General features: G+C 62.6%; 1 long non-coding RNA gene across 1 annotated transcript in view; it reads right to left on the bottom strand.

Moving 5' to 3' along the window:
* LOC142016020 (uncharacterized) overlaps positions 1–25,343 on the bottom strand; it is a 45,993-nt gene that overhangs the window by 15,429 nt on the left and 5,221 nt on the right. Inside the window, exon 2 of the long non-coding RNA XR_012646271.1 lies at positions 10,850–11,016. This is a non-coding gene — a long non-coding RNA (uncharacterized LOC142016020). The remainder of the gene's footprint in view (positions 1–10,849; positions 11,017–25,343) is intronic.

Raw genomic sequence — 25,343 nt, forward strand, 5'->3', positions numbered from 1 at the left:
GTCCCTGCCACCAGGCTGGCAGGTGGGCCAATCCAGCAGCTCTGCTGTAGCCCAGCTGGGCTCATACGTCAGCTTGGAGAGTGAAGTAGCCAGTCACGGGCCCAGCCATCGGCCCTTAGCCGTGGCTGCCCCTGCGTGCTCACCTCTTCTGGCTTCTCAGTCTTCACCTCTGGCCAGCCCAGGCGCCTGGGACAACAGCCCACATGGCTGCGGGGCGGCGTGGGAAGCCCTTCTGAAGAAGCCCTCAGCAGGCTGCAGCACTGTGGTAGCCCACTGCTTGGGGTGTGTTATGCACCAGCTCAGGGCCTGATCCAGAGAGGCTGGGGGTCTGCCTTAGCACCCCGCAGCCCCGCCCCGCAACTCAAGCTGTCGTGACCTCAGCTGTGAGCTGCAGAGGGCTGTGGTTTGGTCCCCGCTATCAGCCTACAGGACAGGCCGTGTGCTCCATCTGTTCTCCTACCCAGAATGGCGTTCCTAATCCCCCTTGCTATTTATAATGCCAATGCTATTTATACCTTACAGTCATCAATAGAAAGAGCATTGGAAGTACAAAAGGACATATATTTATGCTTTATGGATTTTGAGAAAGCATTCGATAGGGTAGAGTACAATGAAATGATAAAAGTCTTAGCGGAACTGGACATAGATGGAAGGGATTTAAGAATAAGTGGGAATATATATGGGGATCAAATAGCAGCTGTGAGAATGGGTGGCGAACAAGCTGACTATATGAAAATAAAAAGTGGGGTTAGACAGGGTGGTGTTTTTTCGTCAGATCTTTTTAATTTGTATAGTGAAAGGATAATGCAAAAAATAGAGGGTCTTCCTGGGGTAAATATTGCTGGATACAACTTAAATAATCTTCGACATGCTGACGGTACAGTCTTAATTGCAGAAAATGAAAGGGAACTTCAAGAATTAGCCAAGGTAGTTAATAGGGAAAGTGAGCCGAAGGGTCTGAAGTTAAACCTTACAAAAACGGAGTCAAAGGTAATAACTAAAAGCAAAATTATGCCAAGAGGTGACATAAGTGCGAATGGGACAGTTATATGTCAGGTGACTACAGTTAAACACTTGGGGCGTTAGATCACATCAGATGGTGGGCGTACAACAGAAGTTAAATGTCAAATTGCACAACCAAAGTCTGCATTCCAGAGAAATGGGACGTAGCCTCGCTAACAAATCGTTATCATTAGAAGTTAGGAAAAGAGCTTTGCGATGTTATATTGAGCCAATACTACTATAAGGGCCTGAAGCGTGGGCAGTCAGCAAGCAAGTCCATTGAAGCCACAGAAATGTGGTTTTTAAGGAGGAGGTTGCGTAGTCCATGGACAGCTAAGAGGAGGAATGAGTCTGTTTCGATTGAAGTGGAGTGTAGGAGATCGTTGGTAGTGAGAACAAGACAAGCAAAATGTACAGGACATGTAATGAAGACCTTAGGATTTGAACACGGGGCAATGAGATGGTACAGGGGTAGGGTAGGCAGCGAGAGATTATGGGATACTATTACTTCCTGGTCACGGTGAGGAAGCACTGTAAAAATGCTGGCCAGCACTCAGAGTAGACGGGGTGGAGGCCCCTGATTGCATGGCACTTAAGGAAGGAAGGAATCCCCCTTGGCAGACAGGACAGCCTCCAGCCACTCTGGGGACAAGCTTCCCGGTGTTACAAGCTGCCCGGCCTGGCTGACTCCTTCGGCTGGGAGCTGGTCTGCTCCCCAGGGCTGTGCTGGACCAGTGCGATGGCAGCACAGCCGGGCAAGTGCTGAGAACAACCCCAGTGCTGCAGGGAGAGCGGCAGCCCTGCAGCCAGAGGATGCAGCTTTGCCCCTGGCGGCCCTAGGCTCAGGGCAGCTGAGAAGGTAACAGAACCACCTTCTCTCCCTGCCTCCGGCTGCCCCACCTGTGAGCTGTGCCCAGCTGAGCCCCCGGCCCATGTCTAGGCCTTGCCTCCCTTATTAATTGTCATTCCAAGCATGCAGCGTGAGCCCAGGCTATGGAGAAGCCCTGTGGTAGGAGCTGAGCAAAGCTTGCTGGGGCAGCAGCTCCAAGGAGCAGAATATGGCTGGCGCAGCGGCTCCGTGGCGCACGGGGAAGGCGCGTGATGGGCTCTGAGCACCTGGACACTCCCAGCAGGAGCAGCTGAAGGGAAGCGTGTAGCAGTGAGGCTGGTGGGGGGACCTCACAGCCACTCCAGTCCCGGCCTGTCCATGCTACCAGTCAGATCTGGGGGAGGGTCACTGCAGAGCGGGGCCAAGGGAGCGTCGCCACACACAGCGACACGCAGGGAGGGGGGCGGGTGCAGGGATCCCTGCGCAAAGGCTGCATTTGGCAGGACACAAGTAAGGGCGGACAAGAGGTGACGCCACAGCCGCTGCTAGTCCTGGGTCCAACCTCCCCACAGCTCCCTTCCACGGCAGGCTCCCAAGGAACAGGCTTTCGCCATTGCAGCCATGGGATGGGGCACAGCAGGCCGGAGCCAGAGCCTTAATCGTCTTCTCTCAGCACGTCAGTTCAGCAAGGGTTTGCCCAGCAGCACCTGCCTCCTTCCTGCACGGCCTGTGCCGCCCACCGGGGTTTGCTGGTTTGTAAGGGGCATTCCAGCCGCAGCCAGCGCCCTGCCGCTCCCGTCAGCCAGCTGGGAGAAGTAACTCCTGCTGCAGTGAGGGCATAACTGGGGCTGTGAGCACATGGCTGGCCACCGCTCTGCCTTTGGGTCTGAAAGGCTGGGAAGCGGTGCCCCCAGCACCTTGTCTGGCCTCTCCCTCCTTTCATCCGCTCTGGTTCAGAGCTGTGTAATGCCAACAGACCCGGGTCGCTGGCACCAGGGATGGAACCTGCAATCGTAGGGACTAAAGCCCTGTGCTCCACCGCATGAGCTAAAGGCCAGCTGGCTCTCAGCTGAGGCTGTAGAGCACAGACTTCACTCACCCCAGATGAGGTCTCAGTGCCCCTGGGTATTCCATGCTTCCCAGGGCTGAGGAAGCACATCCAGAGCTTCCGAGACCTTCCAGCAGTTCTTCCCAGTCCATGCACCAGCTGTAACACCCACAGACCCAGGTCATCAGCACTAGGGATAGAACCTACGATTATAGCAGCTAAAGCCCTGTTGTGATGGAGTCGGGGGAGTGCATGTGAGACTCAGGCTGGGTGTGTGTGTGACAGGTGGAGCAGCTCCCAGGGCTCAGGATGACCCTGGGGCTGTAACCTGAGCTGGCAGGTAACACCTCTGCCCTGAACAAAGAGCAGGGAGGAGCCGAGCTGGGTTTGAATCGGAGGCGGCAGTTAGAAGCTGGAGGGGAGAGGGAGCTGGAAGGCAGCCAGCCTGGCGAGGCGGGAGCTACACCCCAGAGGGGCACCCCTCAGGCTCCTCTCCCCAGCGTGGGTTGGAATGACTGTCTCTGACTGCTGCACTGACTCTTCTGTAAGATGCTGGGCCTCTGTTGCCTCATAAACTTCCTGTTCTACCTGCTGAGTGAGAGTCACTCCTGCCTGCAGATGGGGACCCCAGAACCCCATCACACCTGTGCTCTACCGCATGAGCTAAAGGCACAGGGCTTTAGCCCCTGTGATCACAGGTTCTATCCCTGGTGCCTGTGACCTGGGTCTGTTGGCATTACACATGCATCAGCTGCCGGAGCGCCGGCCTGCAGCCTTAGGGGAGTGTAAGCCAGTGACCTCATAGCGCCAATTCTCCTTCCCACTTGCTGTGCCCAAAGGGGACGGAGAAGGCAGCCCTGGCCCAGGCCCAGTAGGGAATCGGTGCCCCTCTCAGGCCCAGAGCGACAGCCCTGTGTCTGCAGAAAGCAGCAGGGACGCCGGAGTGGAGTCCAACACGGCCATTTTGCTGAAATTGAAATGTTGCACGTGGATGTGTCAGTTTCACAAGAAGGGCCTGTGATGGAGTGGGGGGAGTGCATGTGTGAGTCAGGCTGGATGTCTGAGGCAAGCAGCAGCTCCCAGTGGCTAAGGATGACCCTGGGGCTACAACTGGCAGGTAACACCTCTGCCTGAACAAAGAGCAGGGAGGAGCTGAGCTGGGTTTTGAATCGGGGGCGGCAGTTAGAGGCTAGGAAAAGGGAGAGCTGGAAGGCAGCCAGCCTGAGGAGGGGGAAAGCTACACCCCAGAGGGGCACCCCTCGGGGTCTTCTCCCCAGGACAGGTTGGAAGGACTGTCTCTGGCTGCTGTACTGTCGCTTCTGTGAGAAACTGGGCTTCTGTTGCCTAATAAACCTTCTGTTGTACCTGCTGAGTGAGAGTCACTCCTGCCAGCGGACGGGGTGCAGTGCAGGGGGACCCCTGAACCCCATCACAGGGCCATAGTGAGTCGGACTAAGGGGCCATCCAGCCCAGTTCCCTCTCTGCCAACAGGGGCCAGTACCAGCTGCCTTAGGAGGGGTGGACTAAACAGGTAACGATCAGGCGAGCTCTCTCCTCCCAGCCATCTCCCAAACAGAGGCTGGGAACTCCATCCCACACTGTTTTCATTCGAAAAGCCCCGCAACGAACCCTCCCCGCTCTCCCTTTGGGCTGATGTTGACAAGTTTTGTCCCACCAGGTAAAACATTTCATTTCAACCTCCTGGTCTCCTTTCAGCTTTGCCTCGTATGCTCCTATTCGTGCTGTCTGCCTTATGCGTCACAGTGAAGGGGCTGCGTTACCTCGTAGCATGAGCCAAACGAAACATCTTGGTGGTTTTAGGTCAACATCCTTCAGGAATTCCAGGCCACAAAATCATTCAAAGTGGCCCCTATCCGTTCCCTTCCAGTTTGGAAGGCAAACCCATTGCAGACTGTTCAGACTCCCATGCGGCTTGAAGGGCCATTTTCCAGCCAGCTCTGCTCCTCATTCTGCTGTGGTACTCTGCCACCCACTGAACAATAGGCTGGGATGCGGTTACCACCTCTGCAGCTCATGGACTGTTATGTACGCCCCAGTCCTGAGACGTGCTCAGCCCTGTATAAAAACACTGAGTGCCCTCAACTCCCCTGGACTTTACCGGGGCATGTGAGCACTCAGCACCCGGCAGGATTAGCCCCTCTTTGGACCTGATCCCCCATTGAGAACCATCAGCAGCTGATGCTGCAGCCAGTGGGGGCTGCCAGTGCCCATCAGCTCAGGGTGTTGGACCCAAACGTCTCCTGGAACAAACCCCGAATGCAATAGACTGTCTAGCTTCAGGGCTGTCTAGCTGGCATCCTCTCCCCCACAGTTATGCTGAGAATTCTTCATGAGGGGGAGCAGCCCACAAGTTTAACAACCGTCTGGACACCAGGGAAAGCTGGGGAGCTAAGGGATGCTGGTGAAGGCCCCCCACAACTTGCAGCATTGGATGAAATCAGAGGGATAGTGCACAGGCCCCAGCAGTGTTAGCCAGGAACGAGACACTGACATTGGATCTCAGAGTGCTCAGGGCAGCTCTGTAAATCCAGAGCCTGCAGTACTGCTTGCCCTGGGTGCATGGCCCTGCAGGGTTCTGCTCAGCTGAACCCTGGACAAAGCCAACCTGGAAAGGGCAGAAGAAACTTCCACTTTGGTCTTTGTTCCTTGCTCTTTGCAAACCTCCGTCCTGCCAGTGGGAAAGGGCCAGCAGGGAAGTTGGAACCTCTTTGGCCAAACGGACAGTCAAAACAACGGAAACATAATCGTGACCTTCCTTAAGATGTTTGTCCCCCTGGTCAAGGAGCACGAACCACCTGCTGCTCTGAGCAGCCTCCGTGTAGAGAAGGTGGGTCCCGTTTTACAGAGGGGAAGCAGCGGCAGAAGGTAGATTTAACGATTTGGCCAAGACATCTATAGCCAGGCCAGGCCATGAACCAGCGTCTCATTCGCATTAAGTGCTGTGCTGCTAGCTAAGTGCCCCGAGAGCTCACCTCCTGCCCAGGTGCGATCCCGTCAGCTCACCATCCAGTCCCATCTCAGCTCAGAGATCCCAGCCAGACACTCTCCTGAGGCTGTTACCTGGGAGGAGTTGGGCTCCCTGAGCTTTGGCTGTACAGCACAAGGAAACAGCACCGTGAGCATCTGCCCTGAGGAGCGGGCCCTGGGGCTGCACGGCTGAGAAAGTCACAGCCAGCCAGGGGCGTGAGTGAGGGCGGCGAGCTGAGCACAACGCGAAACACGGCTCCGTTTCTGGGCGCCTGTCTCCAGCCAGGCCAGTACCAGTGTCTGATCCTCATTCGCCCCCCCAGCCCTCCAGCTCTCCGCACCGCTCAGCCCCGCATGAGCTGCCCAGCACCGGAGGGGAGGGGACGGCGGCCAGTGCCCAGTGCCCCAGGCTTTGGCTGTCCGTCTGGGGTTCAGATCAGAAGGCGTCTGGTGGCCACCCTGGGAGCTCCCCGACTTCCCCCTCCCCAGGGCTCCAGGCCTTGCTCACAGCAGGGGAAATGGACTTTCCAGCTCTGCAGCTGCATCAGGGTGTGGGCCAGACGGCATCCAGCCCCGTCTCCCATCAGCCCTAATGCTGATCAATAGGGACATGCCCTTCCTGGGGCTTACCCCTGTGATGGGGTTCAGGGGTCCCCCTGCACTGCACCCTGTCCGCTGGCAGGAGTGACTCTCACTCATCAGGTACAACAGGAGGTTTATTAGGCAACAGATGCCCAGTTTCTCGCAGAAGCGTCAATACAGCAGTCAGAGACAGTCATTCCAACCCGTCCTGGGGAGAGGAGCCCTAGGGGTGCCCCTCTGGGGTGTAGCTTCCCCCCTCCTCAGGCTGGCTGCCTTCCAGCTCCCTCTCCCCCTAGCCTCTAACTGCCGCCTCCGATTCAAACCCAGCTCGGCTCCTCCCTCCTCTTTGTTCAGGGCAGAGGTGTTACCTGCCAGCCTAGGTTATAGCCCCAGGGTCATCCTTAGCCGCTGGGAGCTGCTCTGCTTGTCTCCCACCTCCAGCCTGAGTCTCACACACGCACCCCCCCCACTCCATCACAACCCCCATTTTTCCTGGCAGCAGGAAGGAAGCAGAGAAACTGCCACCATTCAGGAGCCCGAGGGCCCTGCGGCCACAGGTCCGGGACGTGCCGTGACGCCATCCCATAGGCAGATGGGCACAGGCTCCTCAGCCCGACACGTTCTCAGCCAGCCTCGGATCTCCTCACATGGGCGCCGGTGGGCCTGGGCCCGCGCAGCACTGGCGCTGGTCACGGGGATAGAAACACCGCCAAGCCATGGCCTTCTGCTTCCCTTGGGCCTTCAGTCCCCAGCGAAGCCGCGCGGCTGCGCACGGCGGGTGGGGCTGTTTCCCTCAGGGAAAGGAAGGCGGCTGTGGCACAGGGGGGGCTGGACAGGCCCAGAGCCACAAGCCAAGGGGCTGTGTCGGGGATGTGTGGCCCTGGAGCAGAGGAGATGCATGGGGAGGGGGCAACACACAGGGTCAGGGTCACCCCCCACCACACACAGAAATTCGCTGCTTGGTCTGTACAGAGCGTGACGGCCCGGCCTGGATGTGCTCAGTAACGTCCGGCCTCGGCACTTCCAGCCCGGCTGCAGAGCTCCCTGGGGGCTCTACCCAGGGGGATTCAAGTCCAGAAGGAACCCCCGTGATCAGCTACTTTGCCCTTCCCTACGCAACAGGCCGGAGCCCTGCCCCAGTACAGCTCCCAGGGCAGAGCTCTCTGAAACACCCCCATCCTGATCTCTCTGGCATGGACAGCCCACCCTGACCATGGGTGAATTGCACCAAGGGTCAGCTACTCTCGCTGTTAACATATGCCCCTTATTTCCAGCTCGGTGTGCCCCGAGCTTCATCCTCCAGGCACCAGCTTGTGCTCCACCTTTCCCTGCTGGGCTGGTATCGAACATTTGTTCCCCACGGACATGTTTTTGACTGTAACTAACTCACCACTTCCCCTCAGCTGAGACCGACTCCCGGCCCAGGCTGAGAAGGGAGGAAGCGCACAAGCCGGTGAGGGCAGAGGAATCCCCGCCTGGCTGCCAACAGGAGCTGCCATTGACTCCAGCCGGCCAGGACCCCCGAGCAGCCCACGGGTTAGAAGCCTGGAGCGGGGCAGTCAGCTCAGCTCACACGCCTGCTGGGGCAGCCGAAGGGGGCGGCTGGCAGCTCGGCCCGCTCGCATCCCCAGTGTTCGCTGCTGTCCCGGGGGCTTCGGACAACCTGCCACGGGGCTGGCGGCGCCCGAACCTCGGTGTCAAACACGGCGCCCGGATTCCCGTGGCGAGCAAACCCCGGCAGCTGGGCTGGGGAGCCGGGGGCAGACCTAGGCGCGCCCCGCAGGGAGGGGATGGGCCTTCCCTACCCGAGCGACCAAGGGCGGCGATAATGCAGGGGGGTCTTACAGGAGGGGTGAAGGGGGGGCAAGTTGCAGGAGCTACCGGGCCCGCCCCTGAGCTGCTGCCTTTGGGGCGCGCTGGCTGGCCGGGGGGTGCCAGGCTGGAGGGTGGCTCTGCGGCGCAACGAGCGACCAGGTGAGCCGCGGGGGAGAGCGGGGAAGTTGCAGCTGAATATCCGGCGGCTCCGAGGCTCACAGCCCCCCTGGGGAACCCGCTGCCGCACAGCCCAGCGTGGCCGCTGCGCACGGGGGGCGCAAATGTCCCGCCCGGCCGCCGAGGAGATAACAAGGGGCAGCGGGTCCGCGCAGGGGCGCACGGCGGGTGCAACTCAAGCCGAGCAAGCGGCGGGGGCGCCGGCCCTTCCCGTGCCCAGCAGCCTGCCGGGTAGCTCGGCAGGAGAGGAGCGCGGCGGATGTCGCCAGAAGGCTTCGCTGGCGGAACAGAAATAACGCGGCTCCCTCCTCTGCAAACCTGGCCCCGCTGCTGGGCTGTGCCAGGACCTCCCCGCCGCGCGGGAGCAGGCAGGGGACACGCGCGCCCACCCACTCACTCACCCAGCCAGCGCGGGACCCCCCGCCCCAAGAAACACGGCTGGACACGGTCCCGCGCAACGCCTGCACGCAAGCGCCGCCCTGCACTTGTGAGGGTCCACGGGCGTTGAAACCCCCGTGGATCCTGCACGTTCCGATCGAACCCCCCCGCGTTCCCACGCAGGCACTCCGGCACCCGCCTGCCTGCGCACCAGCACGGGGTACCCGCGCAGTCCCACTCGCGCACACGCTGGCGTGTAACCGTGTCCAGGGCCGCACACGCTGGAAGCACCCGCGCACCTCTGCCCCTGCAAAGATGCTGCTCGCGCCTGCAGGGTCACTCGCGACGCACAGACACGGCCACGCCCGCGCGGGCTTCCGGAGCACGTGTGAACCCCCAGAGCGACTCGCATTTTCCCTCCCACCGTCCAGCCCCTGGCGCCTGCTCTCTCCCCGCGCTGCCTCTGGCTTGCACCTTTCTTCCCCGGGCCTGGCCCTCCGCACCGGCGGGCCTGATGCGGCACCCGTGCAAAGGACTGGTGAGCCCTGCTTTGCACTGGTCTAGCTCTGAACGCACTGGGAGGTCAGGGGCCCTTTCCCCAGCCTAGGGCGGCCCGGCCTAAAAGCCCAAGAGGGCGAGTCCCAGTTACGCCGCTGACAAATGGAGCCGGGCTGGTGGGAACGTCTGAGCCGGGGATGGGCAGAGAGCGGCCCGTGGGCTGGCGGCGGTTCAGCAGGGTTTGCTCCCGGGGGGCCACCCGATGCTTGATGCACCCGGGTGTCCACAGGCGGCCGCTCGCAGCTCCTGGTGGCCGTGGATTGAGGGAGCTCCAGGAAGGGGCGTGGGCCAGGCCAGTGCTTCCCACCAAAGCCAAGGGGAGCTTGGAGCGGCCCTGCCGGCAGGCGCACAAGTCCAGCAGCCCACCAGGGGCGAATCCCGTGAACGGTGCCCGGCCCACGGGCCACCTGCAGCCGCTCCCAGGTGAGGGCGTGCGAAGCCCGGGCTTATGAAACCCGCTTGTGTTGGGGGTCAGGGCACCCCAACAACGCGAGAGGCTGAGCAAGGCCTGGCCCCCGGGCTGGACGGGGCCTCGGGAGGTCACCGGCTCAGCCCCCCGCCCCAAGCAAGAGCCGCTGGGAAAGTCACCCGCAGGCTGCACCCTCAGTGCACCCCCCCGGCGACTGCAGCCTGTCTGGCTCCGGCGCGGGAGCAGAGGCTGCGGGGAGCCGGCGCAGTGGATCCCAGCCCTGCGCCCCGCACACACCACACCGAGTTAGAGGCGCCAGGGTCCCCGGTCCTGGCCGCGGGGACTCCGGTGCGAGCGCTCTGCTCCACGGCCATTCGCAGTGCCGACAACGGGCTCTTGCTGAACAGATCAGCCCCCCGCCCCCGCCTCCTGCTGCACCTCCACCGCCCCCGCTGCCCCCCAGGGGACCCTGCCCTCCGGCCGAGACAACAGCACTCCGTGGCGAGCGCATTTCCAGGCGCAAACGTCCTCGCCTCCTCCTCCCCCTCCGTCGCCCTCATCTCTGCCAGGCTCCCCCTCTTGCCCTGCTTTGCTGGGTAGCCACCCCCCTGCCCCGGTATTTCCCCAGGCCTCACTGGGGCAGCAGCTGCCTTTCTTCTGCATTTGCCCCTCCTGCCCTGGCACAATGACCCGGCTCCTACGTCCCGCCGTAACGCAAGTCATAGCTGATACCCACCATACAGCAAGAGAGACCATCTCTGTAAGGCCGGGGCACCCACCGGGAACAGCCTGCGGGTCTGGGCCTTGCTAGGAACGTGCCACCAGCTGAATCTGTGGGGTCCTCTTTATAGCCACCGAGCCCTCTGGCCACGTCCCATCTGGTGGTGGATTCTCCATCCCGGGGGGTGTTTCAGTCCCGGCTGGACAAGGCCCTGGCTGGGATGACTCAGTGGGGGTTGGTCCTGCTTTGGGCGGGGGGCTGCACTCGGTCACCTCCTGGGGTCCCTCCCAGCCCATGGTTCCATGATTTGCAGCCCCCAGGTAACTACATCCCTCTGCTCACCCCTCAGCTCTGTCCTCTAACGACGGATGTGCAGGGGGCTTGAGGGCAGCAGCCGTCAGCTCCGGGCCAGGATTTCATCCAGCTTCGGTCGGACTTTCTTTATTTCAGGTGAGAACAGAGGATCCGCCTCGGCCGGTGCCTTCTCCCTGGCAGCGCTGGGACCGGAGCTTCAGGGGCAGAGTACCAAACAGGGGGATCACCGAGAGCCCGACTCCCAGCCTCCAGCACTCGCAGGGTTGGGATGCCCTGAGCGTGGGCGCGTCTCTGGCTGGCTCGACCCGCAGCCCCTGACCGGAGCTCTCCCTCCCGGGTGTGCTCAGCTCTTTTCTTAACTGCTGGGCACGAACACTCGAAGCCAGCCAGGCAGAAAGCAGCCCAGGAGCCCTTCTGGGCCGGAGAAGCGGGCCTGGCCCGCGGAAGCTCCCCACCGAATCAACTACTTCGCTAGTCTTTAAAGCGCTCCTGGGCTGCTTTTCGTTTGCTAGTACACGGCCTCGCGCGGCTCCCTCTGCTGCTGTTCTAAGAGCCACCAGGCCGTGTTGCTTTGCAGCGGGGGGTGGCGAATTAGCTGCTTAGGGGGCTGTCCCGCAGCCTCTGTCGTGGGCAACTTTTAAATCAAGGCTGGCTAAAGGTTCCACTCCAGTTCAAACAGGGGCACGAGCGGGGCAGCTTTTCCAGCCTGTCTCATGCGGGTGCTCAGACGTGATGCTCCCGGTGATCCCTAGGACGTGCCCATCTGTATGACAGTCACAACCGGACTTCAAGTCACCCAGCAATAAATCTGACTCCAACCCAGGCAATGGCCCACCTGGCTATGGCTTCGCCCCCGAGTCACAAAAGCTCTTAAGCACACACTTAACTTTAAGCATGTGCTAAGTCCTATTGACTGCAGGGGTCCTTAGAGGTAAGCAAAGCAAAGCAAATGGTCTTAAAGTTAATCACATGCTTAAGTGCTTTCCTGCACGGGAAAATAAGGGCCTTAGACTGCAAGCTCTGCAGAGCAGGGGCTGTCTCTCGTGAGGGGCTCGTATGGTGCCTGGCTCGAGAGAACCTCAAGCTCCGGTCAAGATGTCACTTTAGCGCCAATATAAATAAATAATGATAATTTCGTTCCACCAGAAATATTCTAAACCCTCTTATTTAAAAACAAACCGGCAGCTGCGCGACTCATTTGCTCTAAATTAAAAGCATGAAATAAAAAACAGCAACAATGTCATAGCTGGACACAGAAAGGTTCGATTTTTATCAGAAAATATTGATAAGTTGATTCCACCATACACACGCAAGCCACGAGAAATATTTCCTTTGATAATAATACAAATGTACAGGTAAAGGAAGAAAAATGCTGCTTTAGTTAAGTTTGCTTTACAGCCCTTTACTCGCCCTATGTCATGTTGCCAGTTTGTATTTTTACAGCTTTAAAGCTAAAACTTTGTGACATCAAGGTGACTGTCATTAAGTATTTATCATCTAATGTCCTCAAGAAGTTCTCCGACTGTGAACATTTAAACTCATGAAAAATGTTTAAAAATAGACTTAGGTATTATCTCTCAAAAATATAATAAAATAAAAATCGCTTTCTGCCAAGCAGTTATAATAACGTTAAATAAGAATAACAAAAATTAAAATGAGGATTCAGGACAATTGCATATGGCTGCTTTTGTTCATTTTGCTTTCATTTTCAGGGGATTATTTGGATTCTGAACTTAAAGCCAATTATACACACACACACACACACACACACACACACATGCCTCGTCTAATGGTATTCGAAATTAAATAAATGATCTTTGCCTTTGAAACCACCAAAATATGCTGTTTGGTGTTTGCAAAGTAGGTAGGAGCTGTTTTATTACCTAGCCACACTGCAGAATTGCGGCAGACTCCAAGCACTCAGAAATCATGCCAGGCCCACCCAAAAATCAAAAAAATTGAGTTGTGATGACAAAATGTTCGAAGATGAATAATCAGCTCTGGGATTCTTTTTTTTTTTTGAGATTTGAGGCTCCATTTCCAAGCTTTTCCCTTGACAAGAACCCCCCCTTGTTCATACACACGAGACCTGGGATTCTCGCATAATCACTTGGCACCAGGCGCTTTGAGTAAAACACCAAATATTGTGAGACCTGCTCGAGGCGGGCCGCTGCCTGAAACACAGCCCTGGTTCGTAGCCGACCCCTATTCGTGTCGCTGTTGGGGATACACAAGCCGTGCCTCGGTCCCCTTATCAGCCAGGCTTTGGGCTGAGTCTCAGAACAAAGTTCTCAACGGCGAAGAAGCCGCAACCCCCCTAATCTGGGTTAGAAATGCATTCGCGTTGTGCCTGGGGGTGGGGGCGTCCTGTCCACCCCAGCCGTAGGACTTTTCTCCCGTGGGATGGTCATTTGCCCTCGCGATTCCGACTCACTGGCCGCCAGGGTTGGGCCGTGCTCAGGCTGCCTGGTGGGAAGGGGGCGGCGAATGTGAAACGGTCCAGCGGGTTGTTCGCTGGCGATTGTGCCCTGCTGGGCTGGTTTGAGTTTGGAGCCTGCACCATCCAGGGCTTGAGGTCCCCCCTGCAGGGACCTGCCCACCCACGTCCTGGATTTCCGCCTGCCCCTGCAGGTGTCCAAACGCCCCTCGCCCACCAGAGCAAGTCGCGCTCCAGGCAAGAGGGACAGTCATCGGCCACCCCGCTCGTGGGCAAGGCTGGGGCGGCGAGGCCAGCTCGGAAGCCGCCGCCCCCATTGGCCTCCGCCCCTGCTCCAAGTCGCTCCCCACGCGGGGAGGGGAGCTGCTCCCTTACGTCGGGGAGCCGGCAGGTTAGAACCCTCGCCTGCCTGGCCGACGCCCCTAATTCAGCTCTCCCTACCAGGAGAAGGGATGCGCCGCTCGTCCTCTGAGTGCCTGGATGGGGGGTTACAGCCGCCTCCCCATGCCTGCTCCGGCCCTGACCGCTTCATTGCTTCATTCAAGCAGGTGAGTTTCCTCAGCAGGGCCAGGGAGAGGGTGGCCAGGGCAGCCCCCTCTCTGTGCAAAAACTGCCCCCCCCCCCCCGGAAACAATACATCCTGGGACAGGCTCTGGTGAGACCTGCCAAACTCATCACACCCCACAGGATTAGCTGCTCTGCTCAGGGCCAGCTGAGGCGGGATAGAGCTTGCCTGGGAAAGGAACTGGGACTCCTTATGACACCCCCCCCCGGCCTCTGGGGGGAAGCAGAGGCATCAGAAGAGAGTGGGGGGCTTCTGACCCCCGCTCCTGGGACGGGAAGCCGGGATGAACGGCAGAGGGATCCTGGTGTGTGTTTTTATTATTATTATTTCTGATTAAAGAGGAATTCATTTCATCTTTGCCTCCTGCCAGGGGCTGAGGTGCCTCCGTTGAGGTTAACGGTGCGGAAGAATACAAAAAAATTTCATTGAGGAGGATTATAAAAGTTACTAGCTGGAACATTAACAGAAGAGTAACTTGTAAAAAATGCAATATTACAATATTCACAAGGACGGTAGAGCGTGGTAAAGCCATAAAATTCAACATTAAAATCTTCTACAGCCTAGATAACCTAGTTAACAAACATTGTATTGGAACTACTTTTCTGCAGGGCTGAAGGATACGCTCGGCCCGGGCGGGAGTGCTGCGGCCAGCAGGCTGGGGAGGGAGCCGGTGCGCTGGGGCTGGGTGCTGGGGGGGGAGCTGGGATGGGGGTTTGCGGCCCAGCATGGGGGGCGGCCCGGTCTGCGGCTCCCACGGGGGCCGGGCCCCCTGCAGCGGGAGCGCCCGGGGGTGGGGGCGGGCACTGCTCAGGGGGGCCCCCCACCCCAGCGGGGATCCCCGCGCCCCCATCAGGGCCCCGTGCCCGGGGGCGAGCGGCGCTTCTCGGAGTCGCAAACTCGCCCAGTTTCACCGACAGCCCGAGGGTCCCCTGGGGGCCGGGACCCCCCCCTCCGCGGGCCCAGCGCTGCTTGCCGGGCGGGGTAAAGGGGACCGGCTGTCTCCCCTCCCTCTGCAATAGGGTCAGGCCCGTCCGGGGGCGCCCCTGGCCGGAGTTTGGCTGCAGCGGCTCAAGGGACTGGGAGCCCCACGCCACGCCCCCAGCCCAGCCTGTGCCGCGGGGTTCGCTGCTCGCCGGGCCGGGAGAGCTTCGGGGGGCACCTACCGGCGCCGGGCCGTGCCCAGGGGCGGGTGGGAACGGTGATGCCCCGGGGGCCCCTCCGCGCAGGGGGGACTGGACTCGGACCCCAGCGCTCCCGGCTGGGCCAGGCCACACGGCGGGTGGGGCCGGGCCGGGCCGGGCTGGGCTGGGCGCTGCGGGCGGACGGGCAGGCTCAGGGCGGTGCACGTCGGTGGGAGACAGCGGGGGCTGGGCTGGGCCGGGCTGGGCTGGGGGGGGATCCCACCGCCCGGCCGGGCTCTTTGCTTCTCCCGCCGCTGCCAGAAGCGACTCGGCACCGCCGGGGGGGCGGCGAGGCCTCCCTCCTTCCCGGGCCGGGCGCGGGGCTGCCGCCGCCGAGCGATCTGGCCATTGGTGCAGGGGACCGGCTCCCTGCTGCCGGGGCCCCGGGCGCACACGGGTTACAGCCGCGGCCGGGGCCCGGCGCGTTCTGGCGGTATTGGCCACGCTGGGAGCCCCCGGGGAGGCGGCACCGTTGCTGGTTCCCGCGCTGGCTGCGCCCGGCGGGGCTTAATCAGCGCGCTGGGGCGCTCCGAGGAGGGCAATTATGTGTCACTTGTGCCCCCCCCGTTATTTAACAGCCACAGGCCCGAATGCACCAGCCCGGGGAAATGCACCGGCTGCGGCCGGGGGACCGCTCTGCGCCCGGCTCCGGCTGCCCGCCAAGCCCGGCCGGGTGACATCCATGCCCCGGTGGTTACACTCCAGTTAGCGCCTCCTGCCAAGCCCGGCCCGGCCCGGCCCGGCCCGCCGGACAGTTGTCACAGGGCTCGCCCCGTCGCGGAGGCAAAGTTTGCGGCCAGAAAGGTGGGAGCCCCCCGCGGGGAGCCAGCGGCGCGGCGGGCCGGGGAGGAATTCGCTAACCCTACAATGCGGGGTCCAGTCCGCTTCCAGCCCGCCGGGCCCAGGGTGTCAGTGTCGTCTGCGTGGTGTGTGCAGACACCCACCCACCCACACACACACACACACAGACACACAGACACACCCACACCCCCCAGACACAGACACACCCACACACAGACATACACACAGACACACACACACAGACACCCACCCACACAGAGACACACCCACCCACATCCCACACACACAGACACCCACACCCACCCACCCACCCACACGCACAGACACACACACCCACACACACCCCCACACACAGACACACACACAGACACCCACCCACACACACATACTCACCCACACCCACACCCCCCACACACAGACACACCCACCCACCCACACAGACACACCCACACACAGACATACACACCCACAGACACCCACCCACACACACAGACACACCCACACACACCCACACACACACCCACACACACAGAGGCTGAAATCTTGCGCTCGTGGTTAAACTCGGAGCCGTTTGATTAGCTGCCGAAATTCTTAGGGTGTCTGGAGCCGCAAACGCCGGACTCCGGAGGGTTGTCTTAACAACACCAGAATGGCCCGGCCGCAGAGGAGGAGAACCGTGCCGAGCTTACCACCCCTTTAGAGTGACTCTTTCCCGGACAGCCGCATGGCCGGAGCCAGAGCGAGCCGGGCGAGCAGCCGGAGACCGGGATCCCTACGCACGCGGGCGCCCCGCCACGGACGCGCGTGGGAAATCCTAAGCCGGGCTCTTCAAACAGCGTTAGTCGCCCACACTCGCGCCCTTGGGTGTGCAGTGCGTGCCTGCGTGGGGGATGAGCTAGGGAACCCTTTCCCGGGCCGCGCCCGCCGAGCTAACCGCGTTAGGGTGGGACGGACCTGGCGAGCGGGGCTTTGCCCAGCAAAGCTCCTGCCCAGCAGAGCCCAGAGGCCGTCGGGTGCCAGGGGACTTCGGGGGGTTCTTGCGGATTCAGACTCACACGGCTCCTTGGGAACTGTGCTGGTCTCTCGGGTGATGCACGTCCCAAGGCGTTGGCCCTGGGAGCACGTAGGGCTCTGCAGACCGAGTGCAGGCGAGCCTCGTGGGAAGGGCCGGGCCTGTGCCACACGGGCTCTTCTCCAGCCCTGTAGCTGGCTACAGAGAACAACGCTGGGCGCAGAGCGAGCCGCAGAGCTGCGGTCCCCGTTCTGCAGGTGGCTGTATTCGCAAGGGGCCCTGCTGTCACCTCCACAGCCGGGGTGGCCGCGGCTCTGCAGCCGGGCGTGCTGAGGCGTTCTCCGGGCGCTGGGGCGCACGGGGGCGTCTCCGGCTGCGGCTCCCCGGGAACCAGAGCGGCCGTACGCTCCGGACTGCAGCCAGAAGGGGTCCTGGCCCGCGCGGCTCGGGAGCAGGGCAGGCGAGCGGGAGGTCCGGGGGTGCCGCACGGACGGGAGCCCCGCGGAGAGGGAGGGGGCAGAAGCCGCTCCCCTCCGGGCACGGCGGGAAGCAGCCGGGGCAGCCCTGACCCGGGACCGGCCTCCCGCGGTGAGGGGCTGCCGCGCCGCTGGAGAATGCGGAGTGGGTGGAAACCGACGCACCCCCCTTTGTCCTCCCGGCAGGCTGTACCCCGGCCTGGCCCGCCCTCCTCCGGGGCCGGGGGAAGGCGCGGGGAGCCCGGGGATTCTTTTCCCAACGCCGCTGGCTGCTTGCGGGGCCGGGCCTGGGCAGGGGGCTGGGGGCAGCGGGGTTTGGCCCTTCCCGCTGCGGGCGGGTGGGCGGAGCTCTGGCTTCCGAGGGCCGGTACCGAGGGCTCTGGGCCCGACCTAGCGCGCTCCGGGCGGTGCTCAGCCGAGGCCGGGGCCATGTCCCGCCGCGCTCACGTCTGCCCTTGGGATGGAGCGGCCCGACCCGCGCCCCGGCTCGGCCCGGCCGGACTCGGGGTTATCGCCACCCCGGAGCTCTCGAACCCTCCTGTTCCGAGCGCGCTGCCCAGGGCAGCTCCCCAGCCCCGGGCCCGTGCTGCGGGCTCAGACGCACCGCGGGCGCAGGCGGGGGAGCGCGGCGGGAGGGGGATTAGGCTGGTTTTAAGCCGCTACTGCTGCCGCACGACCCCGGGGGCGAGGGCAGGCCCAGTACTCCCGCCAGAGGCGGCGGGCGCTGGCCCGGCCTGGCCACGGAGCGCGGCGGGCGGCGGGGAAGGCCCGGTCCGCGGGGGGCTGCGGTCCGAGCAGAGCGAGCTGCGGGGCGGTGCTGCTCCCGCGGGCTGCGGGTGACTTGCTGCTGTCGGGGGCGGGAGCAGGGGCCCGGGGCAGAAGAGGGGCCTGGGCAGAACGGCAGCGCCGCCGGCCCCAGCCCCGGGCCGCTCGGAGTTCGCTCCCCAACACGTGGGTGGGTGTGACCCCAGGGGTGTGTGTGTATGTGTGTGACCCCAGCGGGGTGTGTGAGTGTGTGTGTGTGAGCCCCAGAGGGGTGCGTGGGTGAGCCGCAGAGGGGTTGGGGTGTGAGCCCCAGCGGGGTGTGTGTGGGTATGTGAGCCCCAGAAGGGTGGGTGGGTGAGCCCCAGCGGGGTGTGGATGGGTGGGTGAGCCCCAGCGGGGTGAGCCCCAGAAGGGTGGGTGTGAGCCCCAGAGGGGTGGGTGTGAGCCCCAGCGGGGTGAGCCCCAGAAGGGTGGGTGTGAGCCCCAGAGGGGTGTGGGTGGGTGGGTGAGCCCCAGAGGGGTGGGTGTGTGAGCCCCAGCGGGGTGAGCCCCAGAGGGGTGGGTGTGAGCGGGTGGGTGAGCCCCAGAGGGGTGTGTGTGTGAGCCCCAGCGGGGTGAGCCCCAGAAGGGTGGGTGTGAGCCCCAGAGGGGTGTGGGTGGGTGGGTGAGCCCCAGAGGGGTGGGTGTGAGCCCCAGCGGGGTGAGCCCCAGAAGGGTGGGTGTGAGCCCCAGAGGGGTGTGGGTGGGTGGGTGAGCCCCAGAGGGGTGGGTGTGTGAGCCCCAGCGGGGTGAGCCCCAGAGGGGTGGGTGTGAGCGGGTGGGTGAGCCCCAGAGGGGTGGGTGGGTGAGCCCCAGCGGGGGGTGGGTGGGTGTGTGAGCCCCAGAAGGGTGGGTGTGAGCCCCAGAGGGGTGTGGGTGGGTGTATGAGACCCGGGGGGGTGAGCCCCAGAGGGGTGTGTGTGTGTGAGCCCGGGAGGAGGTGCGCGCACACAGGCTTCAAGCGCCCTGCACGGGGAGCCAGGCGTCCGGCTGCAAGGCACCCCTGCTGGGCCAGCCCTGGAGCGGGGCGTGGGGCCCGGCAGCACTGGGCGGCTGCTCTCCCGCTTCCCCCGCAGTCCCCACCCACTCGCTCGGCTCCCCTCCGGCCTGGTGCCCGCTCTGCCCTGGCACCCGGCCCCCTCCGGCTTCGGCCAGCCACAGCTCGGCCCGTCCCCGGCGCTGTCAGTGCGGCGGCCGCAGCCCTGGCCGCTCCGCAGGGGCCAGCAGTCCCGCGCTGTCCTGCGCCCAGCCGCCGCCTGGGGGAGCCGGCGGGCTCGGAGCCATTTGCCCGGCGAGGTGAACTGCTGGGGGCCGGGAAGGCGGCCCGGCCTGAGCAGCGGCAGAGCCGCACCACGGGCAGCGCCCCAGCCGCCAAGTCACCGCCGGGCGCTAAGCCGGAGATAACGACCGGGCGCTGGCCTGGCTCCCAGTCCGCAGCCGCCGGGTGGTCCCGGGGGGAGACGAGCCTGGGGCTAGGGATAATGACACACGAGCAAGCCTGGTGTGTGTGTGTGTGTGTGTGTGTGTGTGTGTGTGTGTGTGTGTGTGTGTGTGTGTGTGTGTCACGGGGAGCTGGGATGTCGGAGGAGCTGGTGTGTGGGCGTGTGTAGGGAGCTGAGATGGCGCGGGAGTTGGTGTGTGTGTGTGTGTGTGTCACGGGGAGCTGGTGTGTGGGTGTGTCACGGGGACCTGGGATGTCGGGGGAGCTGGCGTGTGGGTGTGTGCAGGGAGCTGGGATGGCGCGGGACCTGGTGTGTGTGTGTTGGATCGGGGGTGAGCTGGTTTGTGTGGTTACGGGGGAGCAGGTGTGTGTGTGCGATCTGATGTATGTGGAGAAGCTGGAGGGTGTAGGAGCGGCGTGTGAGTGTGTTCGTATGCTGAGGCTTGGTTTGTGTGTTTGTTTGTGGGGGAGCAGGTGTGTGTGTAGGAGCTGGGTGTCTGGGTGGGTGTGACGCGGCACTAGGGCTATATGTGTGGAGGACTGGGTTGGGGGCTGGGGTGTGTAGGAGCTCTCTGTGTGTGTAGGAACTGTGTGTAGGAGTTCTTTGTGTGTGTGTAGCTCTGTGCGTGTGTGTGTAGGAGCTGTGTGTATGAGCGCTGTGTGTGTGTAGGAGCTTTGTGTGTGTAGCTCTGTGTGTGTATGTATGTGTAGTTCTGTGTATGTGTGTGTAGGAGCTGTGTGTGTGTGTGTAGGAGCTGTGTGTGTAGCTCTGTGTGTGTGTGTAGGAGCTTTGTGTGTGTGTGTGTAGCTTTGTGTGTATGTTTGTGTAGGAGCTGTGTATGTGTGTGTAGCTCTGTGTGTATGTGTGTGTGTAGCTCTGTGTGTGTATGTGTGTGTAGGAGCTCTGTGTGTGTGTGTAGCTCTGTGTGTGTGTAGGAGCTTTGTGTGTGTGTGTGGAGCTCTGTGTGTGTGTGTAGCTCTGTGTGTGTGGAGGAGCTTTGTGTGTGTGTGTAGCTCTGTGTGTGTGTGGAGGAGCTTTGTGTGTGTGTGCGTGTAGCTCTGTGTGTGTGGAGGAGCTTTGTGTGTGTGTGTAGCTCTGTGTGTATGTGGAGGAGCTGTGTGTGTGTGTGCGTGTAGCTCTGTGTGTGTGTGGAGGAGGTGTGTGTGTGCGTGTAGCTCTGTGTGCGTGTAGCTCTGTGTGTGTGGAAGAGCTGTGTGTGTGTGCGTGTAGCTCTGTGTGTGTGTGGAGGAGCTGTGTGTGTGCGTGTAGCTCTCTGTGTGTGTGGAGGAGCTGTGTGTGTGTGTGTGTAGCTCTGTGTGTGTGTGGAGGAGCTGTGTGTGTGTGCGTGTAGCTCTGTGTGTGTGGAGGAGCTGTGTGTGTGTGTGTGTGTATGTGGAGGAGCTGTGTGTGTGTGCGTGTAGCTCTGTGTGTGTGTGGAGGAGCTGTGTGTGTGTGTGTAGGAGCTGTGTGTGTGTGTGTGTAGTTCTGTGTGTGTGTATGTGGAGGAGCTGGCTACCTTTCCTTCCGCAGGACAGAGGTCTGAGCTGGGGCAGTTCCGGGCCGGCGGGTTAATCATCCCCCGCTGCTCCAAACTACACACTGAGCCCCGCCCCCCCGGCTGCCCCGTGGGCTGGAGCCGCTCCGCTCCGCTCCGCGGCGGCTTCCCGAGGTCCCTGCCCCGCTCGCCTCGAGCTGCGCCGGGCGCTCTGACCCCCACCCCCGGTGGCTGTTTGGCTCCGCCGAGCCCCGCTGGCCCCAGCGCTCCCGGGTCAGTCCGCGCGTGTCCCGGGCCAACCCCCGGTCACCTCCCACCGGGTCAAGCCCAGAGCCCGGCCGGCCCCAGCCACGGCCCCGCCACCCCAAGGCAGCGCTGCCCGAACCCGCCCGGCCCACGCTCCGCACGGGGCAGATCCGCCCCCGGGGCTCTCCCCCGGCCAGCCCGCGGCGACCTGAGCCGGGCCGGGCCGGGCGGAGCGCGGGGCCAAGCGAAAGCTCCAGGGGGGCGCCCCGCGAGTACCCCCGGCTCCCCCGCCCGGCCGTGTCCCCCGGCCCCAGACTGCGCCCTGGGCCAGAGCAGTCCCCACCCTTTCAGGGCCTTCCGAGCTGGGAGTCGGGGGGTTGAGAGTTCGCGCCCCGATCCCCCGCCCCGCGCTCCCCGCCTGCCTCAGTGCCCCCCGCCCCAGCCCTGCTAACTTCTCTGCAGCCATTTCTAAACGCGGCCCCTGGCGCCCCCCCCAGGCCACCCCGAGAGCCTCCCCAGCGCACCCCCCGCTCGCTGCCCCGGGGCCGGGGGAAAGCAGGTCCGCCGGCTCAGCAGGGGACGCCGGGAAAACGGCCCACTCCAGCCCACTGGCACAGGCGGCGGGGGAGCCCGCAAGCTCGGGCTGCCCTGAAATGTCCCCAGGAAGCCGGCGGCTGCGCTGCCCCGCGGTGCCTGTTGCATTGGGCGCTCCCGGGCTCCTCTGCCTCTTCCGAGGCCGGCTCCGGGATTTAGCCGAGCCCGGCCCTCGGAGCAGGTTTCTCCAACAAGAGGGGGTTGGTGATCACAGGTGTAGGGCCCGGCGCAGGTGCGCGCCCTTGCAGGGGACACGCGCGTCTCTCTCCCTCTTCCCTGGGAACTTTTCTTCCAGAGTTAACCATTAACTGCTGCGAAGCAGGCAATTTTCTCCGGAATGCAAACTATTTCCTTCACCCGGGCCAGAGCTGGGGGCATGGAGCAATCTGAACAGAGCCGCGGCTGGCAAAGCACGTGAAACACGGGCAGAATATTTCATTAGGTGCTGAGTTTTCCTGGGACAGACCCAGGTCCCCAGCCCTGACAATGAGCTGGCGGGGGGAGTAACAGAGACAGAAAACAAAGCAAAACCGAAATGAAACCCCGCAAAGCAGCCGGGGGGACTCGCTGGGAGGGAAAGACGGCGCCTGCTTGGAGCTGCGCGAGATTTTCCACCTACTAGACGCATTTCTATTCCATCCAGCGCCCGCCACCCACCCCAGCTCAGCTCCTTTCTTTCGGCTGCTGCAGGTGTTTTCTGTCTCTGGTATCTCTTTGTGGCCAGCTATTTTCAGCCCTATGTCCCGATCTGAAGAAGCTGGGCCGCCCCACAGCGGCTTATCCCCCAATACGTGATTCTGCTAGTTTCCAAAGCGCTCCAGGACTGCGGTTTTGTTCTGCCAAGGTGCAGGCCGAGAGGGCTCCCGCTGTGCCTAAGCCCCGCGTCCCCCTTAGCCGCACCTCGCCCGGGGAAACACGAACGTGGATCTACGCGGATCCCAAGAGGAGAAATTCAACGCCAGGCCCTCGTTCGCTTTGGCGCCCAGGGCCGCGTTTGAGCTGGTCAACACGTGCAATTACTTTTCAACTTCCCTTCGTACTTTTGGATCGTTTAAACCCGATGCCAGAGGTACAGCCAAGCCACTCCTTCAACCCGCGTGTGAGCTCCCGACACCACTCGCTTCCCAGCGCAAACAACCTGCCCCCGCAGAAAGAAACGCGCGCCCGCGCTGCGCTCTAAGGAAAAAGGCGACCAGCTTCCCCCGCACGCGCGTGTTTTCGGTGCTGCCTAACGAGGGATAAAAGCCAGAGACGGGATTTAGTGGTTGCGGGTCCATGCATAGCATCTAACCACATATTTGCCCGCGCATCGATTTGCACGTACAGAGGCTATATAATGACACACACGGTGCGCGGAAATACACCCGGGTGCGTACACAATCTAAGCAGACAGACGCCGATTTGAATGGGGCGTGTGTGTTTGCGAGTCTGTGTGTTTGTGCCCGGTTTGCACATCTCTAGGAAATAGCTTAGACTCCCGCGGGTTTGTCTGGAGTTCTAGCCTCTAATGAAGTGTAGCTCCGCGTTCTCCAGAGGCTCCCAGCCCCTTGCCCGCTCGGTGCAAACATGTGCACGGGGACACGCCATTACCTAGCCCTCTGCACCCGCGTCGCTTTGAACGTACCGCGCGTGTGCGCGCTCCCCGCGTGTGCGCATTTTGGAGGTAAAGGGAGGACTGGCGCCGGGGCGGCTGCCAGCCTGGCGGCTCCGCAGCTGCAGCGCCGGGCAGCAGAGACGTTTGCTCTTTCCCCGGCTGGGGGGTGCGCACGAGGGCCCCGCACTGGGGGATTTACCGCCGGGATTTCGAAGGAGCGCAGCGCCCGGGCCCCTGCCCTGCCCTGCCCCTGGAAGGGAGACGCCACAGCCCCCTCCAGGCTGATCCGGATCCTCCCCCGCCCCGCGGCCCAGCCGGCTGCAACCCAACCCAGCCCGTGTGCGGGGCGGGAGAAGCGTTTGTACCTCGGCGCTTTGCTAACGGCCCAGCCAGCCCCACGCAGTAGCTGGGATGCACGGGGGCTCGGCTCCCCCCGGGCCTTGCCCGGATGCGTGCGGGGACTGCCCCGGGACCCAGCAGAGCCCCCCTGCCCCCTCGGGGCTCGCGGAACGTCTCCCGGGACGCTCGCGCGCTCTCCCCGCAGCCCGCGCCGGCGCCCGGCTCCCCCCAGACCCCCGCTGCAGCTTGTATCTCCCAGCGCCCGGCTCCCCTGTCTCTCGGCCCCCGCCCCGGCGCCCCCCTCCCCGGGCCCGGACAATGCGGCGGCGGCGGGGTCCCGCCTGGCGGGGGGCGGCCAGTTCTCTGCCTCCGGCGCAGCCGCGCGTGGCGGATTAAACCGCAACCAGTTAAATCCAAATGAATCCCCGCGGCCGCCGCCCGGCTGGAGCCGGGGAACTGACGGGGAGCCGCGCCGTGGGGGGACTCCCCTGCCCCCGCGCTCGGGAGGGCGGCGGCCCCGGGGGCCGGACTGCGGCGATGCGGGCGCTGGAATGACCCAGCCCGGTTGCAAGCCGCGCTGCGCCGCGGGCCGGAGCAGGGCTGGGAGCTGCCTGGCTTGCCCAGACAATGGCTCGCCTGGTCCCACCGCGGCCTTTGCGGCGGTGCTCGGGGAGGGCTCAGCCCCGCGAGCTGCTTTTCCCAGTCCGGGCTTCGGCATCTAAAGGGGAACTTTTCCCTCCGAGCGCTGGGCTGAGCGGGAGGAAAGCGCCGCCGCTGCGTTTTCCACCCTCATCGACTCGGCCGCTTTGTTCCCCCTGGGCCCGGCGTTAACATTTTCCCAGCGCCCCGTTTTGGGGGGGGGGGCAGCAGCTCAGACTCATTTTCGGCCAAACCCCCCCAAAGCCCCCGAGCTTTTAAGCCCCGTTCGCCCGGCGCCATCGGCCCCGGCGAGACAACGGCGAGCGGGGAAGCGTCTTCCAACCAATTCAGCAAACGCAGAAATGCGATTTGAACGGGGAATCGATGGGAGAAGGGCTCGTTTGCCCCGGCGCTCCGTGTGGGAGCGGAGAGGGGCTTTGAGTCCGTGGGGAGACGGAAGAGGGGAGAAGGAGCGAAAGGGAGAAAGAAAAAACATTCGCTCAGGAGCGCCTCTGGCCGGGGCGGTTTCGTTTCGTTTCGTTTCGTTTCGTTTCTTTACAGTTCTCATGTTCCGAAACCGTAAGGGGCTGGAGCGGGGCTCTCGAGAGGGGAGGATGGTCGCTGCGATAGATTAGATTAGATTAGATTAGATTAGATTAGATTAGATGAGAGAGAAATGAAAGGGGGGGTATGGAGGTAGACGGACAGAGACAGAAAGTAGAAGGGATGTATGGGGCTAGATCGACAGACAGAGGATGTGTGGGGACAGACGGGTAAAAGGGGTGTGTGGAGACAGACAGGCAGGCAGAGGGCGTGTGGGGACAGACAGAGAGACAGGCAGAGGGTGTGTGGGGGCGGACAGACAGAGAGACAGGCAGAGGGTGGGTGGGGGCGGA

Source organism: Carettochelys insculpta, chromosome 7 (genome assembly GCF_033958435.1).
Source record: "Carettochelys insculpta isolate YL-2023 chromosome 7, ASM3395843v1, whole genome shotgun sequence".
In the NCBI taxonomy this organism is placed as follows: domain Eukaryota; kingdom Metazoa; phylum Chordata; order Testudines; family Carettochelyidae; genus Carettochelys; species Carettochelys insculpta.